Source organism: Mauremys reevesii, linkage group 2, assembly GCF_016161935.1.
Source record: "Mauremys reevesii isolate NIE-2019 linkage group 2, ASM1616193v1, whole genome shotgun sequence".
NCBI lineage: Eukaryota > Metazoa > Chordata > Testudines > Geoemydidae > Mauremys > Mauremys reevesii.
In genome coordinates this window covers 43,439,391-43,458,497 of record NC_052624.1, presented here as the reverse complement: position 1 = coordinate 43,458,497, position 19,107 = coordinate 43,439,391, and the positions used below count along the sequence as shown (strand labels likewise).

General features: G+C 48.0%; 1 long non-coding RNA gene across 1 annotated transcript in view; it reads left to right on the top strand.

Annotated features, from left to right (window-relative positions):
• LOC120398468 overlaps positions 1-18,755 on the top strand; it is a 108,518-nt gene extending 89,763 nt beyond the window's left edge. Inside the window, exons 2-4 of the long non-coding RNA XR_005594458.1 lie at positions 7,999-8,044; positions 8,962-9,047; positions 18,300-18,755. This is a non-coding gene — a long non-coding RNA (uncharacterized LOC120398468). The remainder of the gene's footprint in view (positions 1-7,998; positions 8,045-8,961; positions 9,048-18,299) is intronic.
• Positions 18,756-19,107: the final 352 nt, after the last annotated feature.

Here is a 19,107-nt window from a genome sequence, read left to right as displayed (position 1 = left end):
TCCCGCTCATGCGGACGGCACCGTCACAGGCACCGTCACTCTTGCCGCTCCTACGGTACCGTACGGTCGACGGTGACCTCAGCATCAGCACCCAGCCACCTGTCTCTAAGTTGTGTGGCTCAGCGAGAACAAACTGTGCCGCCCGGCCCTCAAATCAGTCAGTGGCACGGCACAGTCAGTGGTGTCAATGGACACTGTGGCTGCAGATACCCGCCCAGGAGAGATCTCGCTCAGTGGCCGGAGCATCCCAGGCTCCTTCGGCCTCCCCTCCTCAGCAGAAGGAAAAGTCAACAGGTCTCGAGCTGACGGCACCGCACCTGGACTCTGACCTGGGCATCGACCCACCGGTACCCCCCGACACCTTAGGCATAGTGCTGGTCCCCTCGCCGGCACCGGAGGAGGCCATAACAGCACTGCAACCTGTCCCACAGGAGGACTTCAGGTCTCACCAGGAGCTCCTTAAGCGGGTGGTGTCCAATCTCTAGCTCCGGGCTGAGGAGATGGAGGAGCCGTCTGACTCTCTTTTTGATGTGCTTTCGTCCTCGGCACTGGGCTGGGTGGCCCTGCCTCTCCACCAGGGGGTAGCCAATATCTCAACTACCCTGTGGCAAACCCCAGCTTCCTTGGCTCCCATCTCCAAGAAAGTGGAGAGAAAATACTTCGTGCCCGCTAAGGACCATGAGTACCTGTCTTCCCACCCGGCACCTAACTCCCTGGTGATGGAATCAGTGAACCACCGGGAATGTCATGGTCAACCTGCACCCACCTCCAAAGACAAGGATGCCAGGAGACTGGATACATTTGGCAGTAAGGTTTATTCCTCAGCGAGTTTCCAGTTCAGGTGGCCAACCATCAAGCCCTACTGAGCTGATATGACTTCAACCTATGGGCAGGGGTGAGCTGGAGCCGGTTCGCACCGGTTCGCGCGAACCCGTTGTTAAATTTAGAAGCGGTTTTAGAACCGTTTGTTAACTGGCTTCCCTGCGAGGGAAGCTTTGATGGGCTCTGCCTGGGAAGCCTGTAATTCCTCCTCCCGGCCGCCGGGGGGCACTGCGCTGTGCTGCGAGAGCCACGTGAGCTGCCTCCTGGCCCTGTTGCTGCTGCTGCTCTTTGGACCTCTGGCCCTGGGACTCCTGCTGCTGCCTGGTGAGTCCCCGGCTGCGTCCTGCTGCTCCCAGCCCCCCCCCCCCGCGTGTGAGTATTTGCGCCCCTCCCCCGCCTTCCCTGCCACAGCCACCCCCTGTCCCCTGCTAGCCTGTCTTCCCACCCGGCCGCAGCTACCCGCAGCCACCCCCTGCCCCCAGCCAGCCCCTGCCCCCAGCCGCCCCTGCCCCACCTCTGCCCACAGCTGCCCACAGCCACCCCAGCCACCCCTGCCCCAGCCAGCCCCTGCCCACAGCCGCCCCTGCCCCACCCCCTGCCCACAGCCACCCGCAGCCAGCCCCTGCCCACAGCCGCCCTCTGCCCCCAGCCAGCCCCTGCCCACAGCCACCCGCAGCCAGCCCTTGCCACAGCCGCCCTCTCCCCGCAGCCAGCCTCTGCCTGCAGCCCCTGCCACGGCCACCCCCTGCCTGCAGCCACCCCCTGCCCACAGCCGCCCGCAGCCACCCCCTACCCACAGCCACCTGCAGCCCGCCCGTCTGCATCACCTGCCCACAGCCAGCCCGTGTCACTCCCTGCCTCCAGCTAGCCCTGCCCCACGCCCCTATCTGCAGCCAGCCCCACATCCACTGGTGCCCTGCAGTTCCCAGGGCAGTAACCCTGCACACCTGCTTCAATGGGGGGGGGGCAGGGAGCAGCTGGGACCCACACATGTGCACACCCTAGAGTGACCAGACAGCACGTGTGAAAAATGGGGATGGGGGTGAGGGGTAATAGGAGCCTATATAAGAAAAAGACCCAAAAATTGAGACTGTCCCTGATCACCACCCACACATGTGAAACGGAGCTCATTTCTAGTTCAGCCCCATCTTTTTAAAAAAGAACTTTAGGTAGGGTTAAAATACATCTGTATTTTCCTGGACATGTCAGGCTTTTCGGTTCTTAATCACCTCCTGGGAAAATATGGACGTATGGTAACCCTATTGGTACAAAAAATACATGCTGTCGCACATCCCTTAAATCAGAACTTTTTATAGGGAACCTGTTGTTGTTAAGATTTTGGCAGCTCATCACTGCCTATGGGGGTCCCTACCAAAGTTTGAACCTCTTCTCCTGGAGTGGGACAAAAAGGAGTTCAGGGCTCTGGTAGAGGAAGGAGCAGCAGCGGCTAAAGCAGCCCTCCAGGCGGCATAGGACGTGGCCAGCATGGCAGCCGGCTCGATGGCCTCTGCCATATCCATGCACAGGGCATCATGGCTTCTCCTGTCCGGACTGTCTGCAGAGTCCCAGTCCTTGATGCAGGACCTTCCCTTCAACGGGAAAGCATTGTTCATGGACCAGACTGATGTCCGCCTACATGGGATGAGAGACTCCTGCACTACCCTGCAAACCTTGGGCCTGTACATCCCTCTGGTGAAGGACAAGCCCAGGCCGCAGGCTTCGGCTCCCCCTGCTAGGAGCAGATATGAGCCCCCACCCAAGAGACTGAGGGAACAGAGGCATAGGTCCCAATGTCAGTCCCGCTCGGCCCCATGGCCAGGCCCCTCGAAGGGAAAAAGGCAGGGAAAGAGGCGGTTTTGACTCTTTGCAGGGGGCCACCGGGCCTGTTGCCAGGGAAGCCCCCCATTTAATAAAGTTTGTGTTCTGCAACCGCTTATCTGCTTTCCGTGTGGAGTGGTCCCATATAATGTCGGACCAATGGGTCCTCAACACTATCTCCAAGGGCTACATGTTGCAGCTCACTTCACACACACACCCCCGCCCCGGGTGAGCCTCAGGGACCCGGCGCACGCCCGCCTCCTAGACCAGGAGGTGGCACTCCTCCTCCGCCTGGGGGCGGTGGAAAGCGTACCGGTAGAATTCCAGGGCAAGGGTTTCTACTCCCGGTATTTCCTGATCCCAAAGGCGAAAGGGGGGCTCAGACCCATCCTAGACCTATAGGATCTCAACAGTTTTATGGTCCACTATAGGTTCCAGATCGTATCCCTGGCCTCTGTCATTCCCTCTCTGGACCCGGGGGATTGGTACGCGGCCCTGGACCTCCAGGACACGTATTTCCATATCAATATATTTGAGGGACACAGGCACTTCCTCCGATTCCTGGTAGGGGGGGACCATTACCAGTTCACAGTCCTCCCGTTTGGCCTTTCCACGGCTCCCCGGGTTTTCACTAAATGCATGACGATGGTAGCAGCCTACCTCCGGAGGAGGGGGGTGCAAATCTTCCCATACCTGGATGATTGACTTCTCAAGGGTGCCTCACAGTCCCAAGTGCAGGCCCAGGTGAGACTTCTCCTGTCCATGTGTGCAGATCTCAGCCTAGTGGTGAACAAGACCAAGTCGATGTTAGTTCCGGTTCAGCGCATAGAATTCATAGGAGCACTACTGGACTCATTAGAGGCCACAGCCTCTCTTCCCCAAGACATGTTTGAGACCCTCAAAGGTCTCATTGCCTCGGTCACGGCCTTCCCCATGACGATGGTGAGGGCGTGCCTTCAGATCCTCGGTCACATGGAAGTGTGCACATACGTGGTTCACCACGCCAGGCTCAGAATGAGGCTCCTCCAGCTCTGGCTGGCCTCCCAGTATTCCCAGGCCCAGGATGGGCTGTACAAGGTTGTCACAATACCATCTCAGGTAGTTACTGCCCTTCAATGGTGGTCCCTCCCGCACAACATGTTGCAAGGGGTCCCCTTCCAAGAAATCTCCCCCTCACTAGACCTGGTGTCGGATGCCTTGGACCTGGGCTGGGGGGCCCATATAGGGAGCATTCAAACACAAGGGAGATGGTCGCCTTGGAATTATCCCTACACATAAACGTCAGGGAGCTCAGAGCAATACGGTTGGCGTGCGTAACTTTCAGCGGGCACCTTCGCGGGAAGGTGGTCAGAGTCTTCACGGACAATACAGCTGTGATGTATTACATCAACAGACAGGGAGGAACATGCTCCTCGGCCCTGTGTTTGGAAGCCCTGAGCCTGTGGGAGTTCTGTATAGCCCACGATATCTCCCTGCAAGCCTTCCACCTACCCAGCGTCCGCAATGTGCGAGCCGATCACCTCAGCAGGGTTTTTTCTCACCAGTACGCATGGTCACTCCACTGGGAGGTCATCCTACAGCTCTTCCGGGACTGGGGAGTTCCCCGGGTCGACCTCTTCGTAACCGACCAGAACTGATGTTGCCCCCAGTTCTGCTCCAGGCGAGGGGTGGGAAGGGGGAGCGATCTCGGACGCTTTCCTCCTTCAGTGGCTGGGCCAACTTTTCTATGCCTTCCCACCTTTCCCCCTGATAGGCAAAGTCCTGCAAAAAGTAAAAGCAGACAGGACGCGAATCATCCTCATAGCCTCGGATTGGGCCCGTCAACACTGGTATGGGACCCTCCTGCAACTCCTAGCGGCAACCCTGCAGAGGCTGCTGCTTCACCCAGATCTCCTCTCCCAGGAAGGGGGATGCCTCCTCCACTCCAACCTGGTTGCGCTTCACCTGACAGCGTGGTTGCTCCATGGTTAGATGAGGAGGAGGGGAGGTGTTCGGAGAACGTCAAACGAGTTCTGTTGGAAAGCAGAAAGCCGTCCACACAACGGACATACCTGTCCAAATGGTCCAGGTTCTCTAGGTGGGCAAGGGAGCGGGGAACCTCCCCATCGTCTGCGTCGCTCCAACTTATTCTCGATTACCTCCTGTCCCTTAGAACCCAAGGGCTAGCTCCCACCTCCATCAGGGTGCATTTGGCGGCCATATCGGCCTTCCACCTGCCGGTACAGGGCCACTCAGTCTTATCCCACAATATGACCTCCCACTTTCTAAAGGGCCTGGATTGTTCATTCCCATATGCTAGGCCCCCTGCGCCGCAATGGGATCTAAACCTAGTGTTATCCCTCCTCACGGGTCCTCCCTTTGAGCCCTTGGCCATGTGTTCCTCGTCTTACCTGTCATGGAAGGTAGCATTCCTTGTTGCTATCACATCTTGGAGCTTAGGGCCTTGACCTCGGATCCCCTGTATATGGTCTTTCGCAAGGATAAGGTCCAGCTTCACCCACACCCTGCTTTTCTCCCGAAAGTGGTCTCCACCTTCCATATGGATCAGGTCATTTTCCTACCGGTACTCTGTCCTAAGCCCCACTCCTCCAATGAGGAGCGCCGCCTACACATGCTAGATGTGCATAGGGCGCTGGTTTTTTACCTGGACCGAACCAGGCCGTTCTGGAGATCCTCGCAGCTGTTCGTTGCAATGGCCAAGCGGATGAGGGGACAACCAATTTCCACCCCAGCGCCTTTCCTGCTGGATTACCTCATGCATACGCATGTGTTATGACTTGGCAGGGGTTCCCCCGTCGCCTATCATTAAGGCACATTCTACGAGAGCTCAGGCCTCGTCGGCTGCCTATGTAGCTCACGTCCCTATCCAGGACATATGTAGAGCTGCCACGTGGTCCTCTGTCCACACCTTTTCTTCGCGTTATGCGATCGTCTCCCAAGCATGGGATGACGCTGGGTTTGGTAGGGCGGTACTGCATCCTGGAAACCCTTAAACGCCTACCCACCTCCATCAGATATAGCTTGGAGTCACCTACTGTGGAATACACATGAGTAATCAGTTGAAGAAGAAAGGACAGTTACCTGTTCCGTAACTGGCTTTCTTTGAGATGTGTTGCTCAGGTGTATTCCACATCCCACCCTCCTTCCCCTCTGTTGGAGTTATCTGGCAAGAAGGAACTGAGGGTGGGGGGAGTGCGCAGCTCCCTTTATAGCGTGATATAGAGGCGCCACTCCAGGGGTTGCAGCGGTGCTCCCCCTGTATGGGTACTGCTAAGGATAAAACTTCCGGCACTGGTGCACGTGGCGAGCACGCACACCTACTGTGGAATACACCTGAGCAAGACATCTCAAAGAATGCCAGTTACGGAACAGGTAACTGTCCTTTATTGAGTTAACTGCTCTTAAATTGGTCTGCTTCAAGTGCTGGACTTGTCCATGCTTTTTCACCCTTAAATCTTTAACTTTATTACCAGTGAACTGTACCCCCGAAACAGCTTGTTAACTCTGGGGTCCATATCCTTACCATTAGCATGCAACATACGTTCAGTACTAACGCCAAAATTTTCAAAAATGGCCTCCAATGTGGTCTTGGCAATCCTGTGTCTGTAACTAAACACAGACCAAAAATCTCAGCTACAATTATCCGTGCCAGCCAGTGCACCCATTAAAAAACAATAACTCAAAAACTGTGTGTGCACTTAAAACAATCATTTCGTTTGAAGACATTTTACCAGTTCGGTCTGTATTCTCTGTTTTCAGTCTAGTGAGTCTCTCTGACACTTTTACTATCTCTAAAACTGGATTGGACTTTTTAAAAGAATTTCACATGAAATTGTGAAACCACAATAATGGAAGCAGAGAAGAGAACCAGATAAAAATTAGGACCTAAATCTACACAGCTCAGGTTTTCTGCTACACTTTTTGTCAACATTTTTACAGAATCTAGTCCAGAAAAGTAGTGGCCAAACTTTGTTGCTATTTAATGTGACAAAACTCCTATTCCACATGAACTTGGGAATTGAATAAATAAGTTCTCTGCCTATAATTGTGTTGTCTTTTACTTTTCAAGGCCAGGACACGTGACCTTGAAATACACAAACATTTTGATTTTATAATCTAAGTTACAGGGTGCAAATCCTCTACCTAGCACCTAACCAAATCAACTAGGGCAGGTTCTGGAAACTTCCGGGGAGCAAGGAGAGAGGAACTGTCCTTTATCCCTCCAGGTTGCAGCCCTAGGAAGCCCCTACCCTTCCAGCAACCACTGACTATGATCCTACTGCATACAGACGAAAAGCAGCCCTTCATTTAAGCTTCTAATTCTTGCAAATGACTCCCCCTGCATAGAAAATAAAATGGGTGTTTGTTTTAGATTATAAATAAGAAGACGTCATGAGAAGGGGAGCTCAGTGCATCATAGAGAATTTTAATTTCAAGGGACTTCCACCTCAGTTTATGCCTCTTAGCTTGGAATTCACATTTCAGTTCCCAAAATCAATTGGATTTTTAAATCTATCACAGTAATGTGAAGTTTTAGCCAAGCTGACAGCCTCTCTTCATTATGGGTGAAATCCACCTTTGTGCAGAAGGTGAGCAAAAGATCAATGCACCACTTACATTGGAGTCAAGCTATATTTTGAGAGCTGACTTGAGTGGTGCGTAGGGTTTCTATTGGTCCTCTGCGCAGCAGTGAGTTTCTCCCTACATGAATAGCTCCCTTAAAAATGCTCCAGTACTGTGCAGTAATGACCTGAACTACAGCAGCATCACTACTGTACAGAATTAGAATTAGTGTGGTGAGGTAGAATGCAGCAGTCAGCATATGTAAGTACAATTGCACCATGAACACATGACACCAGTGCTCCATGATCTGTATTGGCCTTCTGGAGTCTCAGGGTTGGTTTTAACCTTTAAAGCACTAAAAATCCAAGAACTTGCTTATCTGTGAGACCAAGTTATCTCCCTCTGGCATATTGCTGCAGCTGTGATCAGTGAAGGCACTTGAGTTGGGTCTCTATTGATATATCAGAGACAGAGAGCAGCCATTTATGTGAAGGCCTCTTGACTTTGGAATTTGCTCCATCCCTTTTCTATTTCTCTCTCTTCCTCCCCCCCCCCCCGTCTCTCTGGTCCAAAATAACTTGAATTTTTTGAACTTCTGGGCATAGTTCAAAACCCCTCCTTTTGAACAGGCATTTGGAAAGGGTTGAGGTGGTTGGGAGAGAGATGTCTCATTTTTTCTGTTTGTTCACTGGTGTTTAGCTATTGAGGGAAACTGACTTTTCGGAATGATTTCACTGATTTAGACTCCAATTCAGGAAAGCACTAATGCACATACTTAACTCCATCTCTACTTAGGAATTTGATCTTGATCTGTTTGACTTCATTGGGACTTAAGCTTCTGGTAAGTTGTGCTTAGCTGCTTTCCTATGTAGAGATGCTTTCTTGAATAGGGACATAAGATTTTATTTCTAATTGATGGCAAAGAAACCTAGAGATTTGGAGATATGTTCTTTTTAAGTTTCCAAACAAAAATAACTAAATAATGGAAAAAATGAAGAGGAATAAAAATATAATTAACTTATTTAAAAACATTTTATTTCTGTTTATGAAAGTAAATACATTTTAATTTCCACAGCACATATGGAATGACTTATGAGGAGAGGCTGAGGGAACTGGGCTTGTTTAGTCTGCAGAAGAGAAGCGTGAGGGGGGATTTGTGCCTTCAACTACCTGAAGGGGGGTTCCAAAGAGGATGGAGCTCGGCTGTTCTCATTGGGGCAGATGACACAACAAGGAGCAATGGTCTCAAGTTGCAATGGGGGAGGTCTAGGTTGGATATTAGGAAAAACTATTTCAGAATCTCCATCCTTAGAGGTTTTTAAGGCCCTGCTTGACAAAGCCCTGGCTGGGATTATTTGGTTGATGCTGGTCCTGCTTTGAGCAGGGGATTGAACTAGCTGACCTCTTGAGGTCTCTTCCAACCCCAATCTTCTATGATTCAACAAGCATGGAAAACAGGGTCCCATATTGACCAAAAATAGTAAAATATATATAATACATGACAATTGTATGTGGACTAAGAGAATTTCTGTCAAATTTCAGCACCATGCAAATTAAAATGAATAAGTTACACAATGCCTTTTTAACAGGGTTTGCGTAACATAAATGCCAACAGGTTAACCAGAGTGGCATACCCTTATTGCGGCTTGAGTTCTGTACTGTACCTGTACCACCATATGATAGTAGTGAGGTACATCCTTTAAAAAGTGAAAAAAGAAAGCCACTAATTTTTCTCTATTCTAATTATCTTCGTTCCAGCGGATTAGAAAATGGAAAATGTAGAAGTCAAGCTGGAGATGGTTCCGAGCGCAATCGCCTGCCAAGTTAAGTCTGACAAATGGCAAGTGTGTATAATTAATACTGTCATATTTCCTTAGACCAAAAGATGACTGCAGTAACTATAGATTGTAATTGTCATCGTTGTCACATAAAATGTGCTATTATTAAGTTCAGACTGAATTTTATTGCTGGGAATGCTCATAAATTGAATGGTCAGTCATTTAAATTACCAAGTACAGAGCTTTGTGGCTTGCTTTAAAGCTACTTTCTAAGACAATGTATTTGACTTTAGACCTCCAGAAACTAATTGCATTTCTTTAAACAGACGTTAGGTTGTAACCTATAAGTGAAGATGTTCTGACAGGTGCACTGCATCCCACTCATGTTTTAAACATCACTGCATTTTAATATCTGTTTTTTTCTGAAAAGGCAAATAAGACATGCTATAATGGCAATTTGTAAAATTGGATTTATTGCCTTGCTAGAGGGGAGGCTGGTTTGAAAAGGTGACAAACAAGGGTGTTTCCATCTAAGACTAAAGGGAATGATGAGAAATAGACATACACATAGAAAAGAGGGAACTGAGAGACTACGCATACAAAGTCTTTCATCCCAAGGTCACTGTATCCTTTTCTTCTTCTTCTTCTTCCCCCTCAGTTTGCTTAATTTTGTAGGGAGTTGTGGAAATGTTAAAAGGTAACGGTTGTGAAGATGTTAAAGAGTTACAGTGGTGGTGTTATAAGAAGGAAGTTTTTGGTTTGATGATAAAACCCAGTTATGTAAATGTAATTATTTGTGCAACTTGGTACAGTCACATTGAGTGGAACCTTTGTAGTTAAATTACACTAGGGGGTCAGGTGGCTACCACCACCACTATGTTTTTGTCCCCAAGAGTTTTATAGCTATTCTGAGGGAAAATGGGCCCTTTTCCCACGGAAATGGTCTGTAAAGGACTGCTGCAGGCAGCAAGCAGCCAGATCCTCTGATCTATATTATTTGACTATTGGATGAGTTAATCAAAACCACTAAAGGAATGTAAAGGGTTTCTATTGGAGTTTAACTTGACTGTCTCTGATTGTACAAGATGGGAGTGTAATCTGGGTACAGTTGTGTAAAAAATAATAGCAGTGCAAGGGGTGTTGGACAAAAGAGAATTTTTGTGTGTGAACCATTTTGTGCAATTATGTGAGGTTTTAAGGACCTAAACCAATAGCCATGGTTTGTAAAATCCTGTTTGTAGGTTTAAGATGAATTGGTTTGGTTAAGTTTTTAAACAATGGCACTAAATTCATTTGAATCTTTCATTCAAAGTTGCAAAACTGAGACACTTTTTGCCAGACAGAGGGAATTAGTGTTGTTTGGCTTTGGTATTTAGCATTTAACCCTTAAAGTACCTCAATGCAGACTGTGATTTTGATTCTTTATTTTTATACCCCTCTAACTAGCTAAGTGATAAAAGTACACCTAAGTTCTTAAAGTACAGGCCTTTACAGGCAGGCCTGAATATCTATATTCCAACAATAAGAAAGACAGATTCTTGCAACAAAGAGCTCTTCTCTTGAAAGTTTGAGTCCATCCTATAGCTGCTGAAAAGATGCTGATGCAGCTTTTATTTATATATCAGTAAAAGTATTAACCAGCCTGTAGCAGGGCAGTCACCCCATGCCGGCCCTGAAAGGGTTAAAAGCCAGCCCTTGGAGAGGGCTGGGGCAGAGAGCCAATCAGAAAAGGCTGGGAGGCAGCCAGTCAGGGCCAGGCTATTAAAGGGGTGCAGGGCCAGAAGGCAGGCAGTCTCTCCTAACTTTGGAGAGAACTGGACCTGGCTGCCTGAAAGGAGAAAAGGGTACCTTGGACAGAGCAGTGCTGGGGAAGGGGCAGGCTGAGCTGGGGAGCTCAGGCCTGGCGACCTCCCAGGCTGAGGCCTGACTGGAAGGCCCAGGGAAGTACTGGGGCTGCAGGGTAAGGCAGCAGGTCCAACCCTCTTGCCAATGATGAGTGGCCATCACAGGCTGCAGTTTGCCCCAGAGAAAGGGGGCTAGATGATGACTGGCAGCAGGGCTTCCCAGAGGATTCCGGGGGCCTGGGGTCTTCGGCGGCGGGGGGCCCTTCCGTTCCGGGACCCGCCGCCGAAGTGCCCTGAAGACCCGCGGCGGGGCCCCCCCCCCACCGCCGAATTACCGCTGAAGCGGGACCCACCTCCGAAGTGCAGCCTGGTCTTCGGCAGTATTTCGGCGGCGGGGGGGCCCGCCGCGGGTCTTCGGGGCACTTCGGCGGCGGGTCCCGGAACGGAAGGGCCCCCCGCCACCGAACTACCACCGAAGACCGAGCTGAACTTCGGCAGCGGGTCCGGCTTCGGCGGTAATTCGCCAGTGGGGGGTCCTTCCGCCCCGGAGCGGAAGGACCCCCCGCCGGCGAAGACCGGGAGCGGAAGAAGCTCCTGGGCCCGGCCCCGCAAGAGTTTTCTGGGCCCCCCGGAGCGAGTGAAGGACCCCACTCCAGGGGCCCCGAAAAACTCTCGTGGGGGCCCCTGCGGGGCCTGGGGCAAATTGCCCCTCTTGCCCCCCCCGGGCAGCCCTGACTGGCAGTAGTCACTGAGGTAAGGTGGGCATAGGGGGAGGAGGTTCCCCTGGGAAGGGAGACCCAGAGTGTGGGGATGCTGCTATGAGGAGCACCCCAAGGGAAAAGGGCACCGGGGTCTAGGAGGGACACCGGCCAGTAGGAGGTGCTCCAGGCCTGAAAGAGCTCATTCCTGAGGTAACCAGCAGGAGGCACCATGGCGATGCGTGCTTGACCTTGCTACACAGCCTAAGAATAGCCATGTGAAGAAGAAGAGGGTTACCTGGCCAGATGTCAAAATGGGATTACCATCTGTGTGGTTGCATATCAGAGAAAAATCTTATTCTAAAGCTTGATTGCTTTGTTTGTTGTTTTTAATAAAAAGCAAACTTACAGTCAAATGCCAAAAGCAATGGCTATTTCAACAGGACAGCTTACTGATGTACTATGATTATCTATCGCATTAGCCATATTTGCACAAAAGGATTATTTTCCCTTTATCCAATGCATGCTCTCAGATTTAGACACTAAATATCCCCATAGCCAAAGCAGAACTCCTTCCACATACTAGACTGGGGAGACAAACTAAAAGCATTAAATTGGATCCCCAGAGCTTCTCTCTCTTTCAGATAAACTATAAAATCCTTTTGTATTTTTTCTAACAAAATCCCTTGGCAGAAGATAAGGAATTTATGAAAAACTACCCTCTTCAACACATTCATTTTGCTTATTAGACAAAGGTGCTTTAATAGGCTCCATTTGAGTAATGGAACTGAATAGTGGCCAGTACAAACACACAAGTTACTGTGAACAGCTTGCTAGATTTAGGTGGTAGGATAATCTCCAAGTATAGAATTCAGAGTCTGTTTTGCTAGTTTCAGTAGAAACCAATAGAGGCTCATGATTCCAGCCAGCTCCAAAGGTTTCAATTTATGGAATCTGACAACAAAACTTGAAAGCTCCCTGTTGCCTCCACCAATGTGGGAGTAAATCTTTTTCTGAGACAGCAATAAAAGAACATAGTTTTATTCAGACAATGTTTTACAGTCAGTTCCCCATGTGCCACTGGGTCAAATATAGCTGTGGTGAGTAAGGGGTGAAACTCCCTTGACATCAGTGGAGTCACATTTGTTAGCATTAGGGCTTGATATGCCACTGTCAAAATTCTATGGTCCCCAAACTTTTAACCTCACTCCCCCCCAACCCCTATCCATGTCCCACCCCCAGCCGGGAGCGGGCTGTGGCTCCAGGAGGGGGGATACAGACAGAGGTAAGGGGGCTGAGGCTGGGGTCACAGCTGGGGATGGGAGCAGAGCCTTGGCCAGAGGTCTTCGCTGGCAGCCAGGGCTGCAGGCACGGAGCCTGCAGCCATGGCCAAGAGTGGAGCCACTGGCCGGGGTCAGGGCCAGGACCAGGGCCAGGGCCAGAGCCAGAGATGAGTGGCACTCCTTTCCCATCCCCCGTGGGGGTTGGCCCGGGCTCAGCCGTGTCCCCCTGAATGGTTCTTCCCACCCCCCTAGAAAGGGTGTGCCCCACAGTTTGGGGACCTCTGCCTGGGTGCCTTAAATTGCTCTGCTTCTGTAGCTCCCTGTCTGTACTCTCCTAGCCAGCATACAAGCATGCTCTGTGTCTGTGCATTGAGTAGCCCTAGTTCAGCAACTGACTCCAGACGCCCGCTGCTTGTCACACCCCAGCCACACTCTGGTCTCCGCCAGGCTTAGTTACTACTAGCCACGTGAGCCCAATACACTGCCAGTCCCCAAAATTCCCCCAAACTCTCTGCCTTGAAATGTCCATCCTTCTCCTGGAACATTCAGAGGAGTAATAAGGACCGTTGCTCCTTGAAAGAGACAAAAGCACAGCAGCGTGTTGCTTTAACTGGAATTAATAATCACTTCAAATCAAACACAGCATTGGGTTGATTTAGATTAAAAACATTTATACATGAGTTCAAGTACAAGGAATAAAGACAAAAGTGATTACAAGCAAATAAAAATAAAAAATACACTTTCTAATGGCTCAGACCTAACTTACCAAGCTCCAGTGTTTGTTCAAAGTGGATTTCTTACCAATCTTTTTCTTCCCAGCCATGGCTGACTTTCTCTCAGTCAGGACTTTCCACAGAAGTACAAGGTGCTGGTTTCCCTGGTCTTCCTGGCTGAAAAATCTTGGCCTAAGCAGGTTTTTCACCTATATTCAGTTCCCACAGACTTCATCTCCTGTGGCTGAAGGACCCATCTTGCAAGAGCTCTGGCCCCTTGTGTCTGTCCAGTGATGGATGCCAAGATGGCCGCTTTCCTCTCCTTATATCTTCCCAGACTCATTGTTTTGTCCCCAGACTCAGTGTGACCTCGTGCTGTTTCCCCCTTCCTGCAGACTTCCCATCCTCCTGCCAGTTTGTATGTAAATAGGGCATCCACTGTTTTTGGTCACACCTTGCTTAATTTCATTGGAGACAGGTAGATAGCTGCCTTCCCTCCCATCTAGGAGAAAACCTGTTTCTCCCTTTTTCTGGCCACAGACTTTCAAGCATAATATCAGTGAGCATTCATAATTCCTCATATAATGTTAATACATACATTTTACAGTTATATTAATTACCAATGTGTCATTAGCTTTCAGAAAAGACCTTACTTGATACACTTTTATAATACAGTAATATTGTATACAGTCAGTTAATTCAATTATCATTTGAGGTCATATCCCCTATCTTTGTTGTACAGCAAGCCATTGAAATGTATCCTCTGATAAAGTTCCCTTTCTCCTTCTGGGAAGACACGCTGTGCGGTGTGTTGAAGATTTCATGCTGGTAATAGCTGAGTCATTACCTCTGCCCCTTGTTAGCTCAATGGCTTTGTTTACCTTTTATGTAAATGTGCCCTTATTGTCTCCGCCTGACGACCAGGCTAGTGAGACAAAGAAACATCTCTTTGTCTAGAGGAGATCGGGCTTATGCACTGTGTGCCAAACACATTTTAAGAACACAATTCTAGCCTATATCCATAACTCTTTGTACTCATGTCGTACATAAATCATACAAGAATATTAATGATCAGTGTGTGATCAGTTTCCAATGATATCTGACCTGACACCTTTTAGATACAGATGATGACAATAGTGTGTTAGGTGTAGTGAGTATGTCAGGCCTGACAAGAGCTGCTGACACAGAGTAATCAACCACCTGTGTGACACTGTGTCACAGCCACAATGATTTTTAACCTCAGGAAGTGTCTGCATGCAACAGCCCAGAGGCTTAAGTCTTTTCCACACCAGGAAAATGGGTTAACTGCAAGTGCAGAGTCACACCATATTCAGCACCATTTCAGAAGCCATTGCTGAGCCCTAGTTCAACCCTGGTTCCTGAAATGGAGGAGAACAACATTTGGTTTCACCTTTTCCATTCTGGTTTGGCAGCCCCATGGTCTGACATCCGATGGGTAAATTTTTCAGCGTAATCAAAGCTTCGGAGGAAAAGAGAGAATTCCTGATTTAAAGTAACTGTTTTGCATAGGAATTAGACACAATATATTCATTGCAATTCATGCCTTAGAACCAGACTACATCACAGTACACAATGTTTCCTGCGAATTTACAGCACACTCAATTACTCATTAAAAATCACAGTTTTTCATGGGAATGGAATATCTAATGTCCATTTTCCTTAATCCTAGATGAGTAATTGCTCTGGCCCCAATCCTGCTAACTCTTACTTTTGTGCTTAATTTTACTCAAATGAAAGACACATTGAATTCAAGAAGAGTGTTCATGAGAGTAAAGCTAAGGATGTGCAGAAGTGTTTGCAGGATCTGGGCCTATAGACTTCAAAAAACACTTTAGGGTGAGAGTTGTTTGAAAGATCTTCTTGCTAAGGAACTTCACCTTTATGTTCCTTACCTGCCATTGCCTTAGCAATTTTTTCAGTTGACATAACCAACATAAAACACACCTTGTCCATAGAAATATGAGGCTTTAAAAATGAGTTGTTATACTAAGCTATATCAGAGGGGTAGCTGTGTTAGTCTGGATCTGTAAAAGCGGCAAAGAGTTCTGTGGCACCTTATAGACTAACAAACGTATTGGAGCATGAGCTTTCATGGTTTCGGATCAGATGAAGTGGGTATTCACCCACGAAAGCTCATGCTCCAATACATTTGTTAGTCTATAAGGTGCCACAGAACTCTATACTAAACTATGAAACCCTTAAAAATTCTTTCAGGAATTAAAAAGAAAAATTAGTCCAAGGAAGAATATTATTTCTTATCTTTTTTTTAATATGAAAGGTAGAATTAATGGCAAATAGGAAATATAATAAGTCATTGCCACTTATAAGCAGTAGAACAGCAGATTATACTACATGGACTTTCTAAGTATCTTCTAAGAAAATCGGAACTAGTGCTACCATGGGGATTTACTTTCTCTCGTAGCCTTTGGATCAGGCCCTATTATAAGCTTCAGTTACATTCAAATCCTCTGCCTTGGATGCTGCCTTGAAACCGATAGTGGCTTTTTTCTAAAATTAACAATTAACGTATATATTTTCTATCAATATAGAGAGCTGTCAGTTGCAGCCTTCATTACTGTGTCTCTCTTTAAATTTATTGGATAGGCCCCCAAATAGATAAAATTATTTAAAACACAGTTTTTCTCCATTTCAGTTGGGTAAGTCAGGTCTCCCAGTATCTGTCTACACTGCTTTGTAAACCTGAGTACCTGGGACCCACATCTATGGAGTCAGTGTTTCCGAACTTGTGCTTGAGTGTCTATGGCACTGTATTGGAAATCTTGGTTAACAATTGCTGGACATGAGTTTCTGCTGTAGGGCCCAGTGAAGTTAGGCTTAGCAGGAAGTACTGCCCAGTAGGGCCTGAGTTGTGGCCCCTCACAGTCACTGATTGCTGATGCTAGTATTTAAACCAGGAAGCCATCATGAGCAACGACACAGGCCGCCTGCTTGCTTCTGCTCCAGACCTTTTTACTGTAGACGCTAGACTCCATTTTCTGATGTTGGTTTGTCCTCAACTTTGTCTCCACCTGAAACTTGGTGCCTGATTCCAATTTCCTGGTATCCTGACTTTTCTCAACTCCGACCCTGCTATCTGCCTGCCATCTGGCACCAGATCCTGACTTCCTGGCATTTGGACCCAGCTCGCTCCTGACCCCACTATTTATCTCCTAAGCAGCTGACCAGGGCACACTGACAACCCATGGCCCAGCCCTGATAGTGACCTGGTGGTAGTAGATTTTAAGTTGCTTGACTCACTGTCAGCACTGATTTGTGGTCCAGTGGCTCTCCAATGCTGCAAGTTTTTTCAAGATTTCTTTGTACCCATGATCATTTCTTGCACGTTTAGGCTACATCTACACTTGCATACTTCCCTGGGTACCTGTCCCTGTACCACTAGCACATGTACCCTTGCAGTGTCCACATGTGCAGTGCTGAGCACAGGTACATGCTGTGCACAGGCAGATACCTATGTCCACACTGCTGCTTTTCGGTATGTGACAGTAATGCGACCATTTCAGAGGTGGTAACCCAGAGTTCTGTGCATCAGGGGAGATGCTCTGGGAACCTCTTTGCTGCATGTTGCTAGTACTATATATCATTTTCACAAATTTGGTGATGGCAGCTCCCAGTCACTCGCCCTTCTGCCAAACTGCATTGGAGTGGCAAGTATATGTTGATGTGGTTACGTTCCTGCTACTGCTCACTGGGCAAATGTTCATGCAGTGCAGTACCAGATACTGAAGAGAAATGATCCAGAAAAAATTGAGACTGTGAAGACAGCTAACCCAGAGGGGGAATGAATACCCACTGTGGTCCCCAGGAACAGATGTGTTGAGTGCTGGGATTGCCATGATATGCCCATGAGTGGATTCTGGCCTCTTCTGGTCCTGAGAACCAGTATATTGTGGTGGGACCACATCTTCTTGGAAATCTATGAGAATGACCAGAGGCTGCAGAAGTTCAGACTGAGGGAGTAGACCTTCATCGAGTTGTGAGGAGCTTGTACCAACCCTCTAGCACCAGACATCTCAATTTCAGAAACCAGTACCAGTGTGGAAGAGGGTGACTATTGCCTTTTGGAAGCTAGCAACACCTGACAACTACTGGCCAGTTGCAAACCAGTTTGGGGATGGGAAGTCAACTGTGAGAGTGATGATTGCACAGGTTTATCAATACTGTGATGTACCCCAGAGTGGTTTTCATAACACAACTCTCTGAGATTATTGTGGGATTTCAGTGGATGGGGTTTTTGAACTAAGTGTGGGCCATTGATGGAACATACATCCCTATGATTTGCCCACCAAAAGGGGAATGTGAATACATAAACCAAAATGGTTACTATTTGCTGGTTCTCTAAGGTTTAGTGGACCACTGGGGTTGGTTCATGAACATGAACATTGGACATACTGGAAAGGTCCATGATGCCAGGGTGCTCAGGAGGTTGGGGTTGTACCACGGGGGTGGGGGGAAAGGGGAAGAAGAGACTTTATTCCCCTGAAACGACAGTACTGTGTTTCAGTGCCAACATTTTTCTTGGGGGGACCTTGTGACACTGTATGGACTATGGGAGACACTTTATGATATTGTTATTATAAAATTGCAAGGAATCTGACCAGATATGCCATGTAAGGTAACTGCAAAAATGTTATACTTTATCAAGTATGATAATCTTGTTTATATGTTTGTATCACCTTTGTGTTGTGAGTTATAGATATATATGGTATATCTGTATTTCCAAACTTGTGCTGTGTTTCAGGGTGACTCCCCCAGACAGATTGGCATCAGCACTGCATAGCCTGTTCAATGGCCCATCAACTATATGATGAACCCATGGAAAGAACCAGGGATACACCTTATAAGTCAGCAAGACAAGTGGTATGCCTGTGGACAAAGAACGCTAAGGCTTTTCCATGTCATGTGCTGTGAAGCTTGTGTTGGGACAAGGGAAATACAAGCTGCATGGCAAAAGAATATAAAAGGCATCATCTCCATTTTGTCTTCATTTCTGCTTCCTACCTCTGGAGTAACTTTTCTGCAAATGAAGCTCTGAACAAAGGACTGAATGACCCATCCAAGTTGTGGAACTTTCAAGCCAATAAACTCACCAATACTTCTAAGAACCTGATATATGGACTTTGAAGTCTGTGTATGTATTTGACTGCTTTACCATTTTAAAACTCTCTTTTTGTTCTTTCTTTTTTCCTAATAGACCTTTAGTTTTAGATGCTAAAGGATTGGCCGGCAGTGTGGTATTTTGGTAAGATCCAACCTAATATTGACTTGGCAATGTGTCTGGCCCTTTGGGATCAGAAGAACATTCTGTACAGTGAGCAGAGTTTTTGAATAACTTCTCACTGTACTGGACCTAAGTGCTGATTGGGAGCCAGAAAACTGGAATGCGATAAAGGGGCAGTGAGATGTATTTATTTGCTTCTTGATAACCAGTATGGGAGATCAGAAGTACAGTTTGTGACTAGTTGGTGAGTTTAACTTCAGTGTTAACCACCAGTTTTGGGAATATCTGTTCTCCCTTCTGCAGCCTGCCCTGACCTTGGCATTTTCAG